General features: G+C 38.3%; 1 long non-coding RNA gene across 1 annotated transcript; it reads right to left on the bottom strand.

Annotated features, from left to right (window-relative positions):
* Positions 1 to 3,333: 3,333 nt before the first annotated feature.
* LOC146705945 (uncharacterized) lies at positions 3,334 to 4,479 on the bottom strand. Its single transcript, XR_014921731.1, has 2 exons — positions 4,169 to 4,479; positions 3,334 to 3,582 (listed from the first exon to the last, which is right to left on the bottom strand). It is a non-coding gene; the product is annotated as an uncharacterized LOC146705945 (long non-coding RNA).
* Between the last annotated feature and the right edge of the window lie 11,455 nt (positions 4,480 to 15,934).

Here is a 15,934-nt window from a genome sequence, read left to right as displayed (position 1 = left end):
TTTGACTAGAATAATTTAGTATGCAGTTTGACTTACTTCAATGTGCCCAGCTTCTGTGGCTTCGAAATAAACCCGACTCATCACTCTTCCACGGGCTGACAGTTGGTTTGAGGTGTTTGTGTTAATTTGCTATGTTTTTGATTTCTGCCACATGTGACCCTGTGCTTAATGGCCAAACATCATTTTGGTCTTATATATCCTAAGTGCATTGTTCCAGATGTTTTGTAGTTTGATTTGTAAACCTAAGCCATGGTGCCAGAATTGCATAAAACATAAGAACACAACATTCAATTTTCACCCAGTTGGTTGATGTTCATTGTTCAGTGTTGCGGTGACTTGAAGGATGTGTTAGTCTAGTCATTTATATGAACTACAACACCCTGATTGAGAGGCATTTAAACAGCTTAGTATCCTATTGAGTTAGACTAAATGAGAAAAGTCAGGAATGGCACGCAGGTCATGAGTCAATGTCTGAGTGACTGTTCCATGACTATTCATTTTGACAGTGTGCCTCTACCCTCACGGACTGCTTAAGTGCAGTTTAGTTTGGCTTTGTGGAAAACAAGAGAATAAAAGCATTTTAAGACAGTGGTGAAATCCCACAAACAACAACAATGGAAAAAGTGATGGCTCCTGGCAACTCAGCAGTGTTACATGTCCCACATGTTTTATGAAATTATATGGACAGCCAGCATCTGTTGCAGCAGCTTCCCTGTCACGAGTACCTCACATCAGGTTTTCTTCTTTTATAATGCTTTGCTCTTTTGCATTGCTTGTGACTCAGGTCTTTCCTCTTAAATCAGGTGAGTTTGCAGAGAAGTGATAGGTGATGGGGCTGTGCGGTATCCAACCACTTCCACTAACTACACCTACATGATTTAATGCAATGTATCAAACAGATGCAAATCAAATGCAACACTTAATTAATTATTTGATGCCAATGATAAAAAAAAGAAGCTTTTCTACACCCACACACGCCACATATAGCTCAGACGCTTAAGATAGCTTGCTGTCTTTACCAAAGTTCTCCTGGTAAAGAGGAGGAGACTGTCAGTAGCAACCAGCTTCACTACTCTACTGTTGATTGTTCCTCCTTGGGGCTAAAAAATAATCACCCTTTTCTGCATCAGATTTGAGGACACTGATTTGGAAAATTTATCATATATCTCCAGTCTGCCACTGGCTTCATAACGGCACCATAAAAGAGTTGAGCGAGGGACCAAATAGAAAATTATTACCCCCAACCCCAACATGATAGCATTATACAGCAACTAGTCTGCATATTAAAAAAACAAAACAACTAAACTGTTGTGTCATTAATGACTGGAAACAGAATTATCCAACACTCTCTGTTGTCCTACTGTCCCTGATCATCCATGTCACTGAAATAGTTTTTCCACACACAAAATATATTAATGACACGTCTCATGTCCCACAGCTAAGAATCTTACAACAGAGAAAGAAAGATGAAATATTTCATAGTTATATAAGAGAAGAATGAGGTTCCTTAATGAGATGGGAGTGAGATACCACTATATTGAGGTCGACAAGATATTAAAGAGAGCTGTGGCAACAGAGATGTTGCTGTTCAGAGTCCATGTTATGTATACAACATGGGGACAATGGGAGAAAAAAAAGGGGAAAGAAATACTGCTTTTGGTCATAAATGTCAATCAGATTTATAAGAATGATCATTTGATCAATGAAGGGTGGTGCTTGCATGTTAAAAAAAAGGTGTTTTGCATGGGATGTAAGATGGCCATACTTCACTGGGAAAATGTGCATCTTAGACAGGTTGACCTTTCTGGCTGGGTTCCGGTGAGGCAATGACAACACATTCAGAGAAATTCCATTCTGCTTTTATGCCTTCCTTCCCTTTAGAAAAAGAAAGCATTCATCTTTAGCATACTGAAGTATAGAAGGATGTCTTTTCAAATAATAACGTCTTCTATTATGCTGAACAGAATTGTGGGACTTTCAGTTGTGCAGTTAAATGGCTTTCAAGAGAAGTAAGGAAAATAAAAAGAAAAATTGCTTGTTGATGTGCCAAGGCATTGATTACCATGCTTAGCTTTGCAGCCTCTCATAGTAATATATTCACTTGTGAAGTAATTTAATGTAGAAATTATTTTGCATTTTTGCAGTGCAAAGTGGAGATTGGTGTTTCTAAGAGATAGAAGATGAAGCTGAGAATGAGCCCATGCTTAAAAGGATATGTCTGCCATGCGGTGTTTGATTAATGGCACCACAGGCCTGCTCATCAAGAGGTAATAAAATATGAGGGCATAAGTCGGGCTGCATCCTATGGTTCTGGCAGGTGTGCAGGTCTTCAAGCACAAGCAACTCCAAGGTAGCCGAAATAAAACATCTATCTCTATCCTCTCTATGTAGTTTATTTCTAATGCTTTTACTACCATTGATCTTTCACAAAAAGAATTAATATATTTTAGGACTGTGAAAATGTACATGTTTACTACCTACACTGCAATATATATGCACAGAAAAATACATGAATACTATTTCTGACACGCCTAAGAGTAATGCGAAAACTTCAGCAGCCATGGGAAAAAAGCATGCTTTGCAGGCTTCTTCTCTTTAAAAATTGAGGCTTCAAACCCTGTGCTTTGTCTACAATCCCAGACTTCTTCACCACAGACATAGTCTGGCCAAGAAAAGAAGCTGTCACAGAACGTCATGTTGGAAGATGGCAAAACACTGAATACTGTCTTAAAAATCCAGTCATAGGAAATCTCTGTGGCCCCCAAACCGGCTGCCTCCAAGAACTTGATAGGCGAGTGTGTGAGTGCATACGACTGAAAATTACAGTGAAGAATATCAAAACTCAAAGCTGTATTCAGCTGTATCCCCAGTTCATGTCAAGACATGACACATTTTCCTCTTCCAAATGTATGTATATGTTATTTGTTTCTATGAGTCTTTGCTATTATGTTACTTGTCTTAGGTGCAAGTAATTAAGAAATTGTATTTATATTTAATGCACACCCACACAGCAAATCCAGCATGTCCAAATTAACACTGTCGGATTTGATTTCAACACTATTAAAGTGTCTATATGGGTCCACACCAGAGAGTGTTAATTTAACTCTTTTTGGAGAGTTGGTACGTTAACTCTGATTTAGTGTTAAACACCAAATCTGTCTGGAGTTGATAATTTAACACTTGGTGTTAAGAGTTTATATATTAACTCTCAAAGAGTATTTTAGTTTAACTACGTAAGAGTTATCTTCTAATTCATTCTAAAAAGCAGGAATTTTACTGTTCTGAACTTCTAGAAATTTCTTTTGGAAATAAACATTTGCTAAAAAGATGCAATGGTTTTTGAAAAACATTTATTCTGAACTGTGCACCACAATTTCAAAACATTATCTGAAAGATGTAACAGTATACATGTTCTCACTTTCATTAGAATTTTGTTTATCAAAAGGTCTGACATGGTAAATGCAAATAACAGCATTCTCATCACTTATTTCTTCAATACAATATGCATGTCCTTCATTCATCCCTTTGTGGAACTTCAGCGCACTTCTGCTCTCCCCCATATTCCATCTTCACAAGCATATCCTGTGCAGAGATTGAATAAAAATTAGTTTACACTAATTAATGGCACAAATAATCCAGTAAACAATTGCAGCACAGTAAAAAAAAAAAAAGGAATCCTCTTTGAGCCATTACTGGTGTAAAGTATTTTCCCAAAAGACAAGGACACAGGCAACAGGTAATACTGAACTAAATGTAAAACCTCAACCTTTTTCATTTTTACCTAAACCGTGTGCACAAAACTCTGGAGGGATCTATGCTAACGTAGAATCCAGTCAGGACGTCAGCTACTGCTGTTTGCTCGTGTTTTTATTTTTATGGGCGATCGTTTTCAGGCTTCAAGTAGCACCATTATACCAACATTTCACATTCTACACATTGTTTTAGGCGTATTTGACCAAAGGTTTGACTGGAAATTCACATGCAAGCTTTTTTCAAGGCTGTGGTATTTGCCCGCAAACAATACCTTTCAGCTAGCTAAAACAGAATATTATGCTATCAGCGAGCAACATGGCTAATGCCTTTCACACAGCTTTGTCTCAACTCCAAAGAGCCACAGAAGTAAAAGCTCATAATAATAATTGAAACAATCTTTGAAAAAATGACTTACCAAGCATGGCAAACAACTCAAATATGTAGAGCAAAATGTTCCGAAACGGCTTCACTTCAGCTTCGATTGGAGCCGTGCTGGGGGCGGAGTCTGTGAATTTACTCTGTTGGTGTCATAGCCCCTGTAGGAGTTCAGAGTTAAGAGGTCAAGAGTTAATGTTTCCATTGTAACACCTCCAGATTTGACAGAGAAACACTCATTTTTAACACTCGATTTTAACTACTATCATTTTACACCTCAGAGTTACATTAAAAGAATGTGACTCTACTTAGAGTAAAATTAACTCTACTTTTGCAAGAAGACTATTAACACCAAAACATTTAACACTGTTGAATTTGCTGTGCAGTTAATGATCTTTACACAAATATGCAACAGTCAAACACAGAGACCAGACATTGGAGAATGTGCTAATGAGACAGTAGTTGCTTTATAACAGTGAAAACCACTGACATACCTTCTAAGCAAACCGTGAGCACGTTCACGGTTTAACTGTTGTGGTTTGTTGTTTAGTGTTGCAAATGTGCTCGTCTTCTGCTCCTAATGAATCTCCACGCTGCCTAGATCCTGTAGGCCACATTTCCAGCAGTCAGTATAGGATTTTACTCCAGCTGAAAGATGATCTAAACTCGTCCGAATCCACAAAACAACACCGCCAAACAAGCAAAGAGACAGATACTTGAAAAGCAAAAACAAGTTTTGTGCCCTTTATTTTGAGATAGTTTGCTGAGATCCATTTTCTCCTTTCAAAAACCCGTCCCTGAAAGAGCCACACTGCAACAGTTCATTCCACTCTTATTGAGCTGTGATTCATATTAACCCACAGGCCATGAGTGCTGTTCCTTAACATGCTGCAGCAACATATTCTAGCTGATATTATCTCTGTATAGCTCAAGTATCCTGTGGATAGCAAAAGTTTAAGCAACCCTGATTAAAATGTGTTATTTCCAAAATAAAATGAAACATGAATCATTTATTTACAGATTATGTTTTATTTAAGTTTTTTACAGTTCCAAACTAATGAAAAAGGAAAAAGGCCTGAAGCAAAAGTCAAGGCATTCTTTATGTATGGTCAGTGCTTCTTTTTTCTTTTTTTCAGATTTGAACTCCATTCTATTTAGCTAAAGGCTTCGAATTTTGTAATACACTTGGGCTGTCTTTAATGCCATTTTCCTTTGAGGTCTAACAACACATTAAAAAAAAAGATTTTTAAGGTTGGGTGTCTCTGCAGGGCCTTGGTGAAACCTTTAACTTGCCTCTCTTGAAGCTGTCCATCGTAGAAGTTGAAAAGGGGATTTTTTTCTCATGACATTCAGGTGTTCTTTCTTATTGCATATAACAAAAAGATCAGATGCTAAATTATCCGGTTAAACTGGAAAAGCTTTTCTTGGGAGTTTTTTCTTTCAACTTCATAATGTTGATCTCTGGTTCGAACATAGGAGGAGACTCACATCTCTTTGGGGTGGAGCTGCTGCAGATACTGGAGCAACCCCTTCTCGATAAGGGCGCAACTAAAAGTAGCTTTTTAGGGTTGTTCGTGCACGTGTCGCTGCAAAGCAGAAAAGTGCAACTCTCATTTTCTACGTTCATAATGACAGCGCAAACTGAAGAAACTGCTTCACTTCTATTGCCTGATGACCTTGCGTCAATTATTTTAGCTTTTGTTTTGCCTAGGTAGATGCTGATTGTTTTAAAAAAAATCACAGCACTTGCAGAATATTATTTAGGCAAAACTGATATAACCTGGCATTTCCCATCAGTGTTGGAGTAAGCAATCCTGGAGCGCTAGCTGCAATCTCAGACCTTGGCAAATAGTTATCCGAGAGTTCAGATCTGCTGGAATATGCACAGTCCTCATTTCCTTTTTTCCAATATAATTAACTAATCTAATTTTCTTTTAACTTTATGCCATTTGGAGACCAATTAATTTTCTACTCTGTTAAATGTTATAATAACAATAACTTTATTTGTACAGAACTTCACAAACTCTTTGTAGTAGCAGCAATTTTAACCATGGGTTCCTTAACCTTTTGCATACAATTGTGCCCCTGAGATATTAGAGTGCAGTTTTGCATACTGTTAAAATAATTTCTCTCTTGTCTTTTGAACAGTGCCTAATGCCTAACATTTTTTGTTGCCAGTAATAACACACAGCTGCATCTGCAAGTAATAAAATGTTACTAGAAATGCCACAATGAATCATGTTTTAAATTTCCTGTTTGCTGAGAGCTTATGATAGTAATAGTTGATAGAGTCCTACTGAGAGATAATTCTATAAGATATTAGTGAAACTGAGTCTCCTGTATAGTTGGGCTTCATAGTGTTTGCCAAAAGAAAAATACCTTTTTTTCATTGAATACTTGGTTGTATATCATTAAATATACATATCCAGTTCATTTCTTGGACATTTCTTGAGTTGTAGCTTACAAAAGTGTCAGTAATTGCAAGTATTTTTCCGACAGACTGGTCAGAAACACACAAATATATATTGCAGATCTATTTATGTGTATGAGAACAGACCAAGCTTCCCCCCGTCTTGCAGTTCTAAAGAAATTTGTACCACTGTATTCAATTATTTTCTGTTCTTTAATGTGTTATCTTGCAGATAATAGTGCAAATACTCGTAACTGCAATTAAAAAGCATCTTGTTTTACCAGATTGCTTGAACTGTTTGGAAATAGAAATAGAAATTCCCCCTCCCCCCATTTGAAACCCCTCACATTTTAAAACTGACAAAGGAAACAGAAACATAAGACTGTTTTAATGTAAGAGGTCAGTAGAATAAAGGGTTCAGGGTTTTAAAAGGGGGGGGTGTTTCTGGGTGTTTTCATTGGGCTCTTTTTAGATGAAGGCAACATTGCAATGTCTTCAAAAGTTCTTAGAATATAAAATTATGACAGAGGAAGAGATTGATATGGTGTCTTTTATCCAATACACTATAATGAGATGCTGTCAAAATAATTTCATGTCAGACTGTCACTTCGAGCTCCACTCAGTTAAACCAGCTCATCCCGTTCCCAAAGCATCAAATACGACCGTTTTGTCCAAGCTGCTGGCATCTCAGAGATACACAGACGGTGGCTTCTGCCATTGCCAACTGCAAACACTCATGTTTGCAAAAATGTCCACATGTCCACAGGTCTGGGGAGCAGTGGCATCAGAATACTGTCAGCCATTTTCATTTTGACTTTATGTGACTTACATGCACATTGTAACTGAAACATCTTATAGAAACTTGCATATGTGTGAGAAAAGTTACGTGCTGAAGTAGGTCCTCTATCTCCCGGGCATGCCAGAAGGCAAATACAGCTGTAACTGTGCTATTATAGGCTAATCTTTAATGTATTAATTGTGAAATAATGTCACCCATACAAGGCAGTCAAATTAATTTCTATAACATTTTTGTTTCTGAGCACTGGCCCCATTGTTTTTGTTGCTTACATGCAAATTTTTCGTAACCAAACCTCAATGCATCTCTGAAACTTCCAGCTCAGACTGAGCAACTAAAATATCAAATACTGTAGGCATTTAATTAGTATTTTCTATTTACATCCTGTTGCTTGGGCAGCGGAGGAGATGAGCTGTTGCAGAGCTGAGATGTCTGAGAAGTATTATTCCCACCAGACACTCTGAGCAATTACGAAAATTAACTTAGCTCCATATTTGATGGTCCTTTTATTCTTCTGCAACAGACAGACAGACCACAATGCATGATGGTGTTGGCTGATGAAGGCAGTGTTTTCTCTACACTTTTTTTGGGAGTGTAACATTGCCATGTTGTAGTGTGTTAATAGTTGGTGTTTGCTTTGCCAGGGTTGAACTATAGAGAAGGTCAGAGGGAGTGTCTTTGTGGATCTAGAGAAAGGACATGGTAAGGTGTCAAGACACGAACTGTAGTTCTGTATGAGAGGTGTGTGAAGGTAGTGCAAGAAATGTACGAAGACAGCGAGACAGTGATGTGGTGTTTGTTAGGAGTCACAGATGGGTTCAAGGTGGGGTTGGGATTACAGTAGGGATCGCCTTGGAATTTGCAGTGGTGATGGACAGGCTGATAGATGAGGTCATAAGGTCACGAGTCCCCCTAGACTATGATGTTTGCAGATGACTTTGTGATCCATACGTATAGTAGGGAGCAAGTGGATAAGAATCTGGAAAGGTGGAGGTATTCACAGGGGAGAAGAAGTCGGCAGAAGAAAGAAAGAATACATGTCTCTGGATGACAGGGAGAAACAAACTGTGCACAAAAAAGGGTTGAAGACCAGAGTGCAGGCAGGTTGGAGTAGGTGGAGATGGGGGTCAAGGGTGATTTGTGATAGAAAAATAGCAACAAGGGTGAAATGGAAGCTTTACCTGCTATGATGTATGGTTTGGAGATGGTGATGCTGACAAAAGAGTCAGTTCTCCAGGTGCCAGAACTGTAGATGCTAAGATTTTCATTGAGAGTGATGAAGATGGAAAAGAAAGGAGTACATCAGAGGGCCAGCTCAGAATAAGCGGTTTGGAGATAAAGTTAGAGAAGCAAAGTTGAGGTGGTTTGGACATGTGCAGAGGAGCAATACACAGTGGATACACTGGGCAATAGATACTGAAGATAGAGCTGCCAGGCAAGAGGAAGAGAGGAAGACCTCAAAGGAAGTTCATAGAGTTCATGAAGTGAACAAGGGGATGTAGAGGGTTGGTGTGACAGAAGCTTAAATGTAGCAACTGGAAGAAGAAGTGTAGTTGATGAAATTAATAGGTGATGTGGAATAAAGCACTGTAATGAGCTGATTTACTAGTTAGTGTACAATGTAGGAAACAGGAGGTCACTTCATGTATAGCCTGGTCTGTGAGACTGAGGCTGCTTAATAACAAGAACAAGCCATACATGTATTCTTAAATGCAAATGTTTCCCAAATGTTCCTGTTTCTGCATAACTAGGCCCAGATGTATTATCCTGGAGTTCCACTGAGATTTTTACATTTTCACCTTGTAGAAAAATATTTAGAAAATAAAAAGAAATTTCTTAATCTAGCTTGGCTCATGAGTGGATCATCGCAGTTTGATGATACGGTATACAAACTGCTTTTAGTCACAGTTTTCAAATTTCATGCACACAAATTTTCTTCACCAGCGTTACAGCAGAGTTACATTCTTTGAACCTTAATGCTGTGCAATATAATGTGTAGAACAAAGTCAGAATTTCTTACGGCGGCGGTTTAAATGGAAGTCATAACTTTCTACTTTTTAAACTATATGATTTGCACTGTATGTTATTCACTCGCTTCTATTTTATGATTAAAAAAAAGAGCTGCAAGTTTAAAATACGGCAGACATAATGTCTGGAAAAGAGCTTTAATTCTTTTGCATGTGTATCTTTTGTGCTCTCATTCAGATGCACAGCATGTGGATAATTAACCTTCTCCACTGATGAGACTTTCAGGGGAGGCAGGTTATATACTGCCTCCTACTGCTATCAGAAAAAACTTCTGTTTATAATTATTCAATTAATATGACTGTGTCTTTTGTTTCTCATATTCATATGTATAAGAAGCATGTACGGCTATCTTCTTGGCAGGCAGAGGATGCATAAACCATTTAGCCATGGACACTAGTGTCTGTGTGAAAGGTGGCAAGTTAGCCTGTTATCGTAAGCACAGCAAGTTGTTATGTGATATTGCGTTTAATGTGTCTATGAAATGTCACATTGCTATGCTCCCCAAAGATGTAACTCCCCACCAGTGCTGCACTTTTGTATTTGCAGTGGTTTATACTGTGAATTTGTACTGACACATCCTCTCATTTCTTCATCCCTCTGTTGGGTTCAAATGGGGTCGCACGCAAGATGTCACCGATATTGCAGCTAAAACACTTTTCATGATGTTCATTTGAAGAAAAACACCAGTGGCTGACATTGGGGACCTTCAACAAAAGAGGGCACATAAAATTGCTCTTACTTTTCTTTTCTGAAAGGTACCAAAGGAGAGATTGGCTTTGTGGATGTGCTATAGTGAAGAGGCTTCTGTTGTTCTGTTTCCTACGTTTGCTGTTTGGTGGCAGTGTCCTGAGAATTGAAGCTGGTTGTTTTGACATGACGCTCTGCTTCACTTGCAGGTTTCTGGCTAATTAGGCCTTTCTTTTGAAAACCGTAAGTGTGCACACAGCAGCCTCACTGGCACAGACTGTAGCTCAGCTGTTAGATCCTCTGCCCTATCACCAAAGGTGTTAAAGAAATAATGATATAATGTAACAATAACAAAGCAATAGTGGTCATTTCTTGATTTAGAAGGTATGAAGACCAAAAACCCAACTTGGGTTTATTGGTATCTTAAACCATATTTTTTTCTTTAGCAAGTACATCAAGGCAAAGACCAAATCAGTGTTTGATTAGATGAAACACATAGGAGCAGGTAGCTGTTTCATGGCTTACAGGATTTTTGAGAAACGTACAATGCTTAACAAATTTCCTTGACCACCACCCATGTAAAGTTTATGCCACAGTTGCCCTAATGACTAAAATGTTATTTATGTTTCTATTATGAGTAGGCACAAGCTCTTTAGTCAGAAATAGATTTTTAATATTAAAACATAATAATTGTTTTTGTTCATGAACTTTCCAATTTACTATTTTACAAAATTAGAAGAAAGAAACAAATAGTAAAGCACATAATTATTTTCGATGATGTCGTCAAATTAGACTTATTTACCAGAAATTCTGAAATTAGATTTAGTGGTTGACTGTTACGCTTAGGTAATTTAAAACTCCTCAGAGAAGATGAATGTGCTGTGCCTGTGTTTTTGACCAGCTTCTGAAATATCTGTTTTCTTGGTGGTCTAACAAATTTGTCGAGCAGTGTACGTGCATTAGATTGCATTTTTGACTTATAAATGTCGGGTAGGATACCTTTGTGAATGACGAATGATACAGAATGCACACAAACTCCTAACCCTCAACACAATTCTTGCTGTTTCATGCATCCTGCATCAACACTAATCGTCTCCACTTAGCTAACAATTGCAATATTCAATAATTACATCAGAAGGGAGTACCCGATGGAAGTGGGACATTAAACTTTGCAAGATATAACATTTCCATTAAATTGGAGCTTTTTTCCAATCCTTTTAGTACTGTATGATAGGTGTGATTTTTGGATTTTATACCACTGGCACCTGAAAAAGCTACAATCTCCACCCTATGATGCTTTCCCCCCCTCCAAACAGTAATGATAAAAGAAAGCTGCAGCAATCTCTAGTTTATTTTCCCCATTCATTCAACTTAGCTTCATGCCATACATTTCTCCTGGTCCTCCATGCCCTCCCTGCAGTGCCTATGCTCTGTGCTCCACAGTTTGAGAACCACTGCTTTAGACCAATCTGTCAGTATGTGCCAGCTGCCACTACCAAACATAAGGCAGTAACACATTTGCTTAAAAGCTGAAGCAGAATGTGCTCACTGCTGTGAAAATGAATGCAAACAATTCTCCAGTTGTAATGCATCTCAGTGCCTGCTCCCTAAAAGACCGTCTAAATGATGGAGCCTTTTAGTGAAATCAGATTTAGTCCTAATTGGATGACAGGCGCAGTGTGGACTCCCTCAGGACAGTGATGCACATACATGGGGGTGGATGAAATAACAAGCACACATTGCGCTATAATATAATGCCGAGCAATAAAAGTTCAACAAATAAAATCACGGGAAACTTAAATAGTTCAACTTGTTGTTGGTACCACGCTGGCAAACTATGAGGTGAGAGTTTGTGCTGCTGAGGAGCAAATGCAACAGCTGGTGTTGGATCAATCTGTTGGCACTGTTTATCTTTGTTAGTACCCTTGTGTTTGGCACTTGACACATTTTCTAGTGCTTGCGAGAAACTGTCCAGCACATAAAGGCAGAAATGCATTACAAGTAATCCAGTAAGCCCCACAAGCAACCTTGTTTGAAATGCAATCACTGCCTGGATTATGGTCACAAAGAAAATTTTTTGAGTGAAGGGCATAGTGGTGGTCAAGATGGATGATAGTCTCAAAGCATGAAACTCTAGAGAATACTGAATTTAATTTCAGTTATGTGTTAACAAGCTTGCTGAGCTTTGTGACTGAAAACACTCCACTGGTTTGTCTTATGTTCTATTAGTTCATTTGTCTGAAAATGAATGATCATTTAAAAAAGTCAACATTTTTCTGACCCGTATGATGATGGTGTGATGAATTTCTGCTGTTGCTTAATCCACAGAGAGCCACATTTCCTGTAAACGGAAAACCGAGTAACATATTCAGTTTACTGAAGTGGCTTACACGGCCGTGGGGCCATGCATTTCCACCAAATGCTGTGGGAATTAAAATTACCTAGTCTATATCTGTATAGATATTCAGCTTGATGTTTTTTCCCCCAATTCAGATCTAATGTGCTTTCAAAGTGTTCCTTTAATTCTTTTGAGCTGTATATAGCCTGAGCAACAAAGCAATGCTAGAGTCAATAATATACACGTTACTTTGCCTGATTTTCCTTTTTGGTGGTGGTGGGGGGGAAGGGTGTAAAACTGGTTATTTGAAGTGGGAAGAAGGCAATACATAAATCAACACAAGAATCTTTTTTCTTTTCTTTCAGTGAGAATTACCAAAGCCTCTTAATTACCCAGAATTCACACTGATTCTCAGTGAAATGGAAACACTAATAGGAACTTCTTCTCTCTCTCTCAGAGCTAAAACCACTGGAGCCCTTTAAAGGGTCTCTATCTGAGAAATGTCCTGCTGCTTTCCCAGAAGGAAGATTCAGGCTATGCAGCCTGTCACGATCTTCAAACATGAACAAAGACAGAACCGGCGGGGCTAGTGCCACCCCATGATATCTCCTCAGAACACACAGCACAAGAAATGAAAAATAAAATTAAGAAAAAAACCCCCAAAACAATTATATTTGGAGTAATGCTCTACAGGAGGCATCTGGGATGCTAGATTACACTTTAGTTTTCACCCAGGTACAAAACAGATGAGGCCTGTCACTAATTTGCTTTTTTCAGCATAATATAATGATGATATGGGGATAGGTGGATGATTTCACTGTCTTAAAAAAAAGGTAAGTGGTGAAAGGTGAGTTTATTCTCACATTTTCACTTAAGCCCAGTTTATAGATTCAGAGCAATATTTGATAACGGTGTGGCTTAAGTGGTTGTCAAGATAGGTAATCAATTCTGGCTTTTGTCCCAAGGATACATTGACCCTTTTTGTGCATAATTGTTTGTCACAGAAGCACAAAAATCAGCTTTTGCAATCAGCACCCCTATAAGGAAAAAGAAGATAAAGAATGGGAAAGAGAGAAAAGCTAAGTAGACAAACAGGCTGTAGCTTCTGATTTTTTCAAACCCAGAGAAATATTAAGGCTTTCAAAGTAGCATTTATTTCCTTCCTTCCTTGTTTGGCTTTCTAACATTGTTGATGGGCATTAGGAGGAGGAGGCAGGGCATCTGACTGGGCGCTGTTGCAGTCCATTGACTGTTTTCTTCAGAGGGAAAGGTCAGAGGATACAGTACGATGGGGCACCTGCTGAAGGTAATCATTAATAAGCCCGCTGTCCTGTCAGCAGCCGCTGGCTTTACCAGATGTGTTCTGCTAAAAAGAAGGAAATGTGTCAGAAGTGCCCTCACATCATTATTATACTAATTGGCAGTTCTAAGCCAACAATCAACATGGATGCTTTATGATACAGCAAACAAAATTTAGGGAATGTTTGACTTGTGTTAGCTGCACATTGTACATTTGACCATTGTCAGTGAAAACCGGATACCACAGAGTTTATTGTTCACCAGGAATCTCTAATTTAAAGCTTTATGTCAGGTTTCCAAGGCAACCCTCTTTCATACACTGAACGATTACCAAGGACAGACCTTTATATTTGAAACCAAGTTGTTCCGCAGGTATAATATTACAACATGGTTCTGCAATGGCTTTAAGATTAATTGCAGTGTTATATGTTATCATGTATTTACAGCAACTTAGGGTTTTGCAACTGATTTTAAAAAATCGTCTTGTTGAAATAAATCATTTGTATTCATGATTCTGTTTTTGCCACGTGACACTATTTAACCTCTCCTCCCTTGATCACCTTTCTCGAGCCACTGTACTCCCACTGCAGCTTCATGCAAATCAGGCCCCTGTCCTGCAGAGGAGAAAAGGTGGGAAACCAAATTGGATCGAATGTAATTCAGTTCACCGAGCAGGGAATGAATCGATAATGCTGAGAAATGGCTTTCGGAGGACTGAGTGCCCACCTTGGGTAAGAGGTTTCTTCTGTTTACAGCACAACCTAGGATTGCATGCTTATGTATTTTACGATAGGTTAATCAAGAATCCCAGTACTTTCTACTTCACTGCTGACATCTCTTCTTGAGATGCTGGCTGTGCAGCACTTCAGAAAATGTCTTGCCTGTTTGATAGTGTGAAAGGTCGGCTTGAATGGTCTTTCCACTGATTTGCATTCTCTTCTTGTAATGTATTCACTGAAAATAGCTGAGCAAACAAATTGGAATAGTTTGTATTTACTCTCAGCGACATCAAACCATTTATAAGCAACAACGTTTGCATACTTGCACACACAGATCATGAATATGCACTCAAAATTAAATTTACTGATGCATTGTTTCGTCTGTTGCATTCGTTTTTTTAACACCCAATCATACAAACACATTCACACATGAATGCTCCTACAAATACAAAGAATCAGAATAAGTATGGCTCCTGCATCATTTGTAAAATAACATCACTAGATTGTGTGAGTTTGCTTTTGTTTCTCTGCCCTCAAACTTTGCAATTCCACTATCTATTTTATCACCGTGTTGCCTATGTCAAATCAAGCACACAATTCAGCCCGTGCTGAATATGCATGTTTTGATAACAGCGACCGATTATCTCACAGTCGGTGTAAGAGCTTTGCTGATGCCAATACTCTGCAGACGCTGCACTAGCTTGTCAAATTAGGACATATTTTGTGCAGATTTGACTGATGTATTTGAGAGTCATCAAAATCAAAGCTAGTAAAAAGTAAAAATAGTTAGCATGTTGAAGCATGAGGTGGTGTCATGCAGACACCCAGAAGGAATAAATAAAGGAGACTTAACTGATACACAACACGTGTTCTGCAGACTATAAAAACAGGATCACAAGATATTTCATCACTCCTCTTGCTTCTCAAACCATCTTTTTGAACATCCTTAAAAATCTGAAAAGCGTCAGAACCAGAACAGTCAAGTATGCAAGCTGCACTTGCACAGAGGGCGGTTATTAATGTGCTATTTTTATTTTGTCACTTTAAGGTATACTTTGAATCTTAGCTGGTTTGTGACACTGACAGCACCCCTATTGGAGCTCTTTTTTATTACTATGCAATTATGTATTTTTATCACTTAAAAAAACCAAACACGTGCTCATAAAACCAAATTCCTCTGAGCTATGTGGGACTGGTTATGAAGTACCAAATCTTGACTTTTCTCTTTCATATAACAACAAAAAGAAAAAAAAGAAAAGGAAAAAATGAATAGAGACAAAATAATGAATACAGACACTTCCATTCAGGGAGAAGGGATACTACAATACATAAATTACTCAAGCCAGTGCTCATCACTGATTGGACATTTCTGACAAACTTCTTCAGTTAGTTGTGTGTCTACAGATGGGTGACAAATCAGAAGAAGACACCAACATTTGCACCAAGCAATACTGTGTATCATAAGAAGAAGGTGGGACAACCACACACTACCAGAATAGCTTCAGGATATTCTGATAAAGATTATATTC

Source organism: Copadichromis virginalis, linkage group LG7 (genome assembly GCF_057382275.1).
Source record: "Copadichromis virginalis isolate Kocher_CV1m ecotype Utaka linkage group LG7, C_Virginalis_male_GT1.1, whole genome shotgun sequence".
Taxonomy (NCBI): domain Eukaryota; kingdom Metazoa; phylum Chordata; class Actinopteri; order Cichliformes; family Cichlidae; genus Copadichromis; species Copadichromis virginalis.
This window is presented reverse-complemented; position numbering and strand designations above follow the sequence as displayed.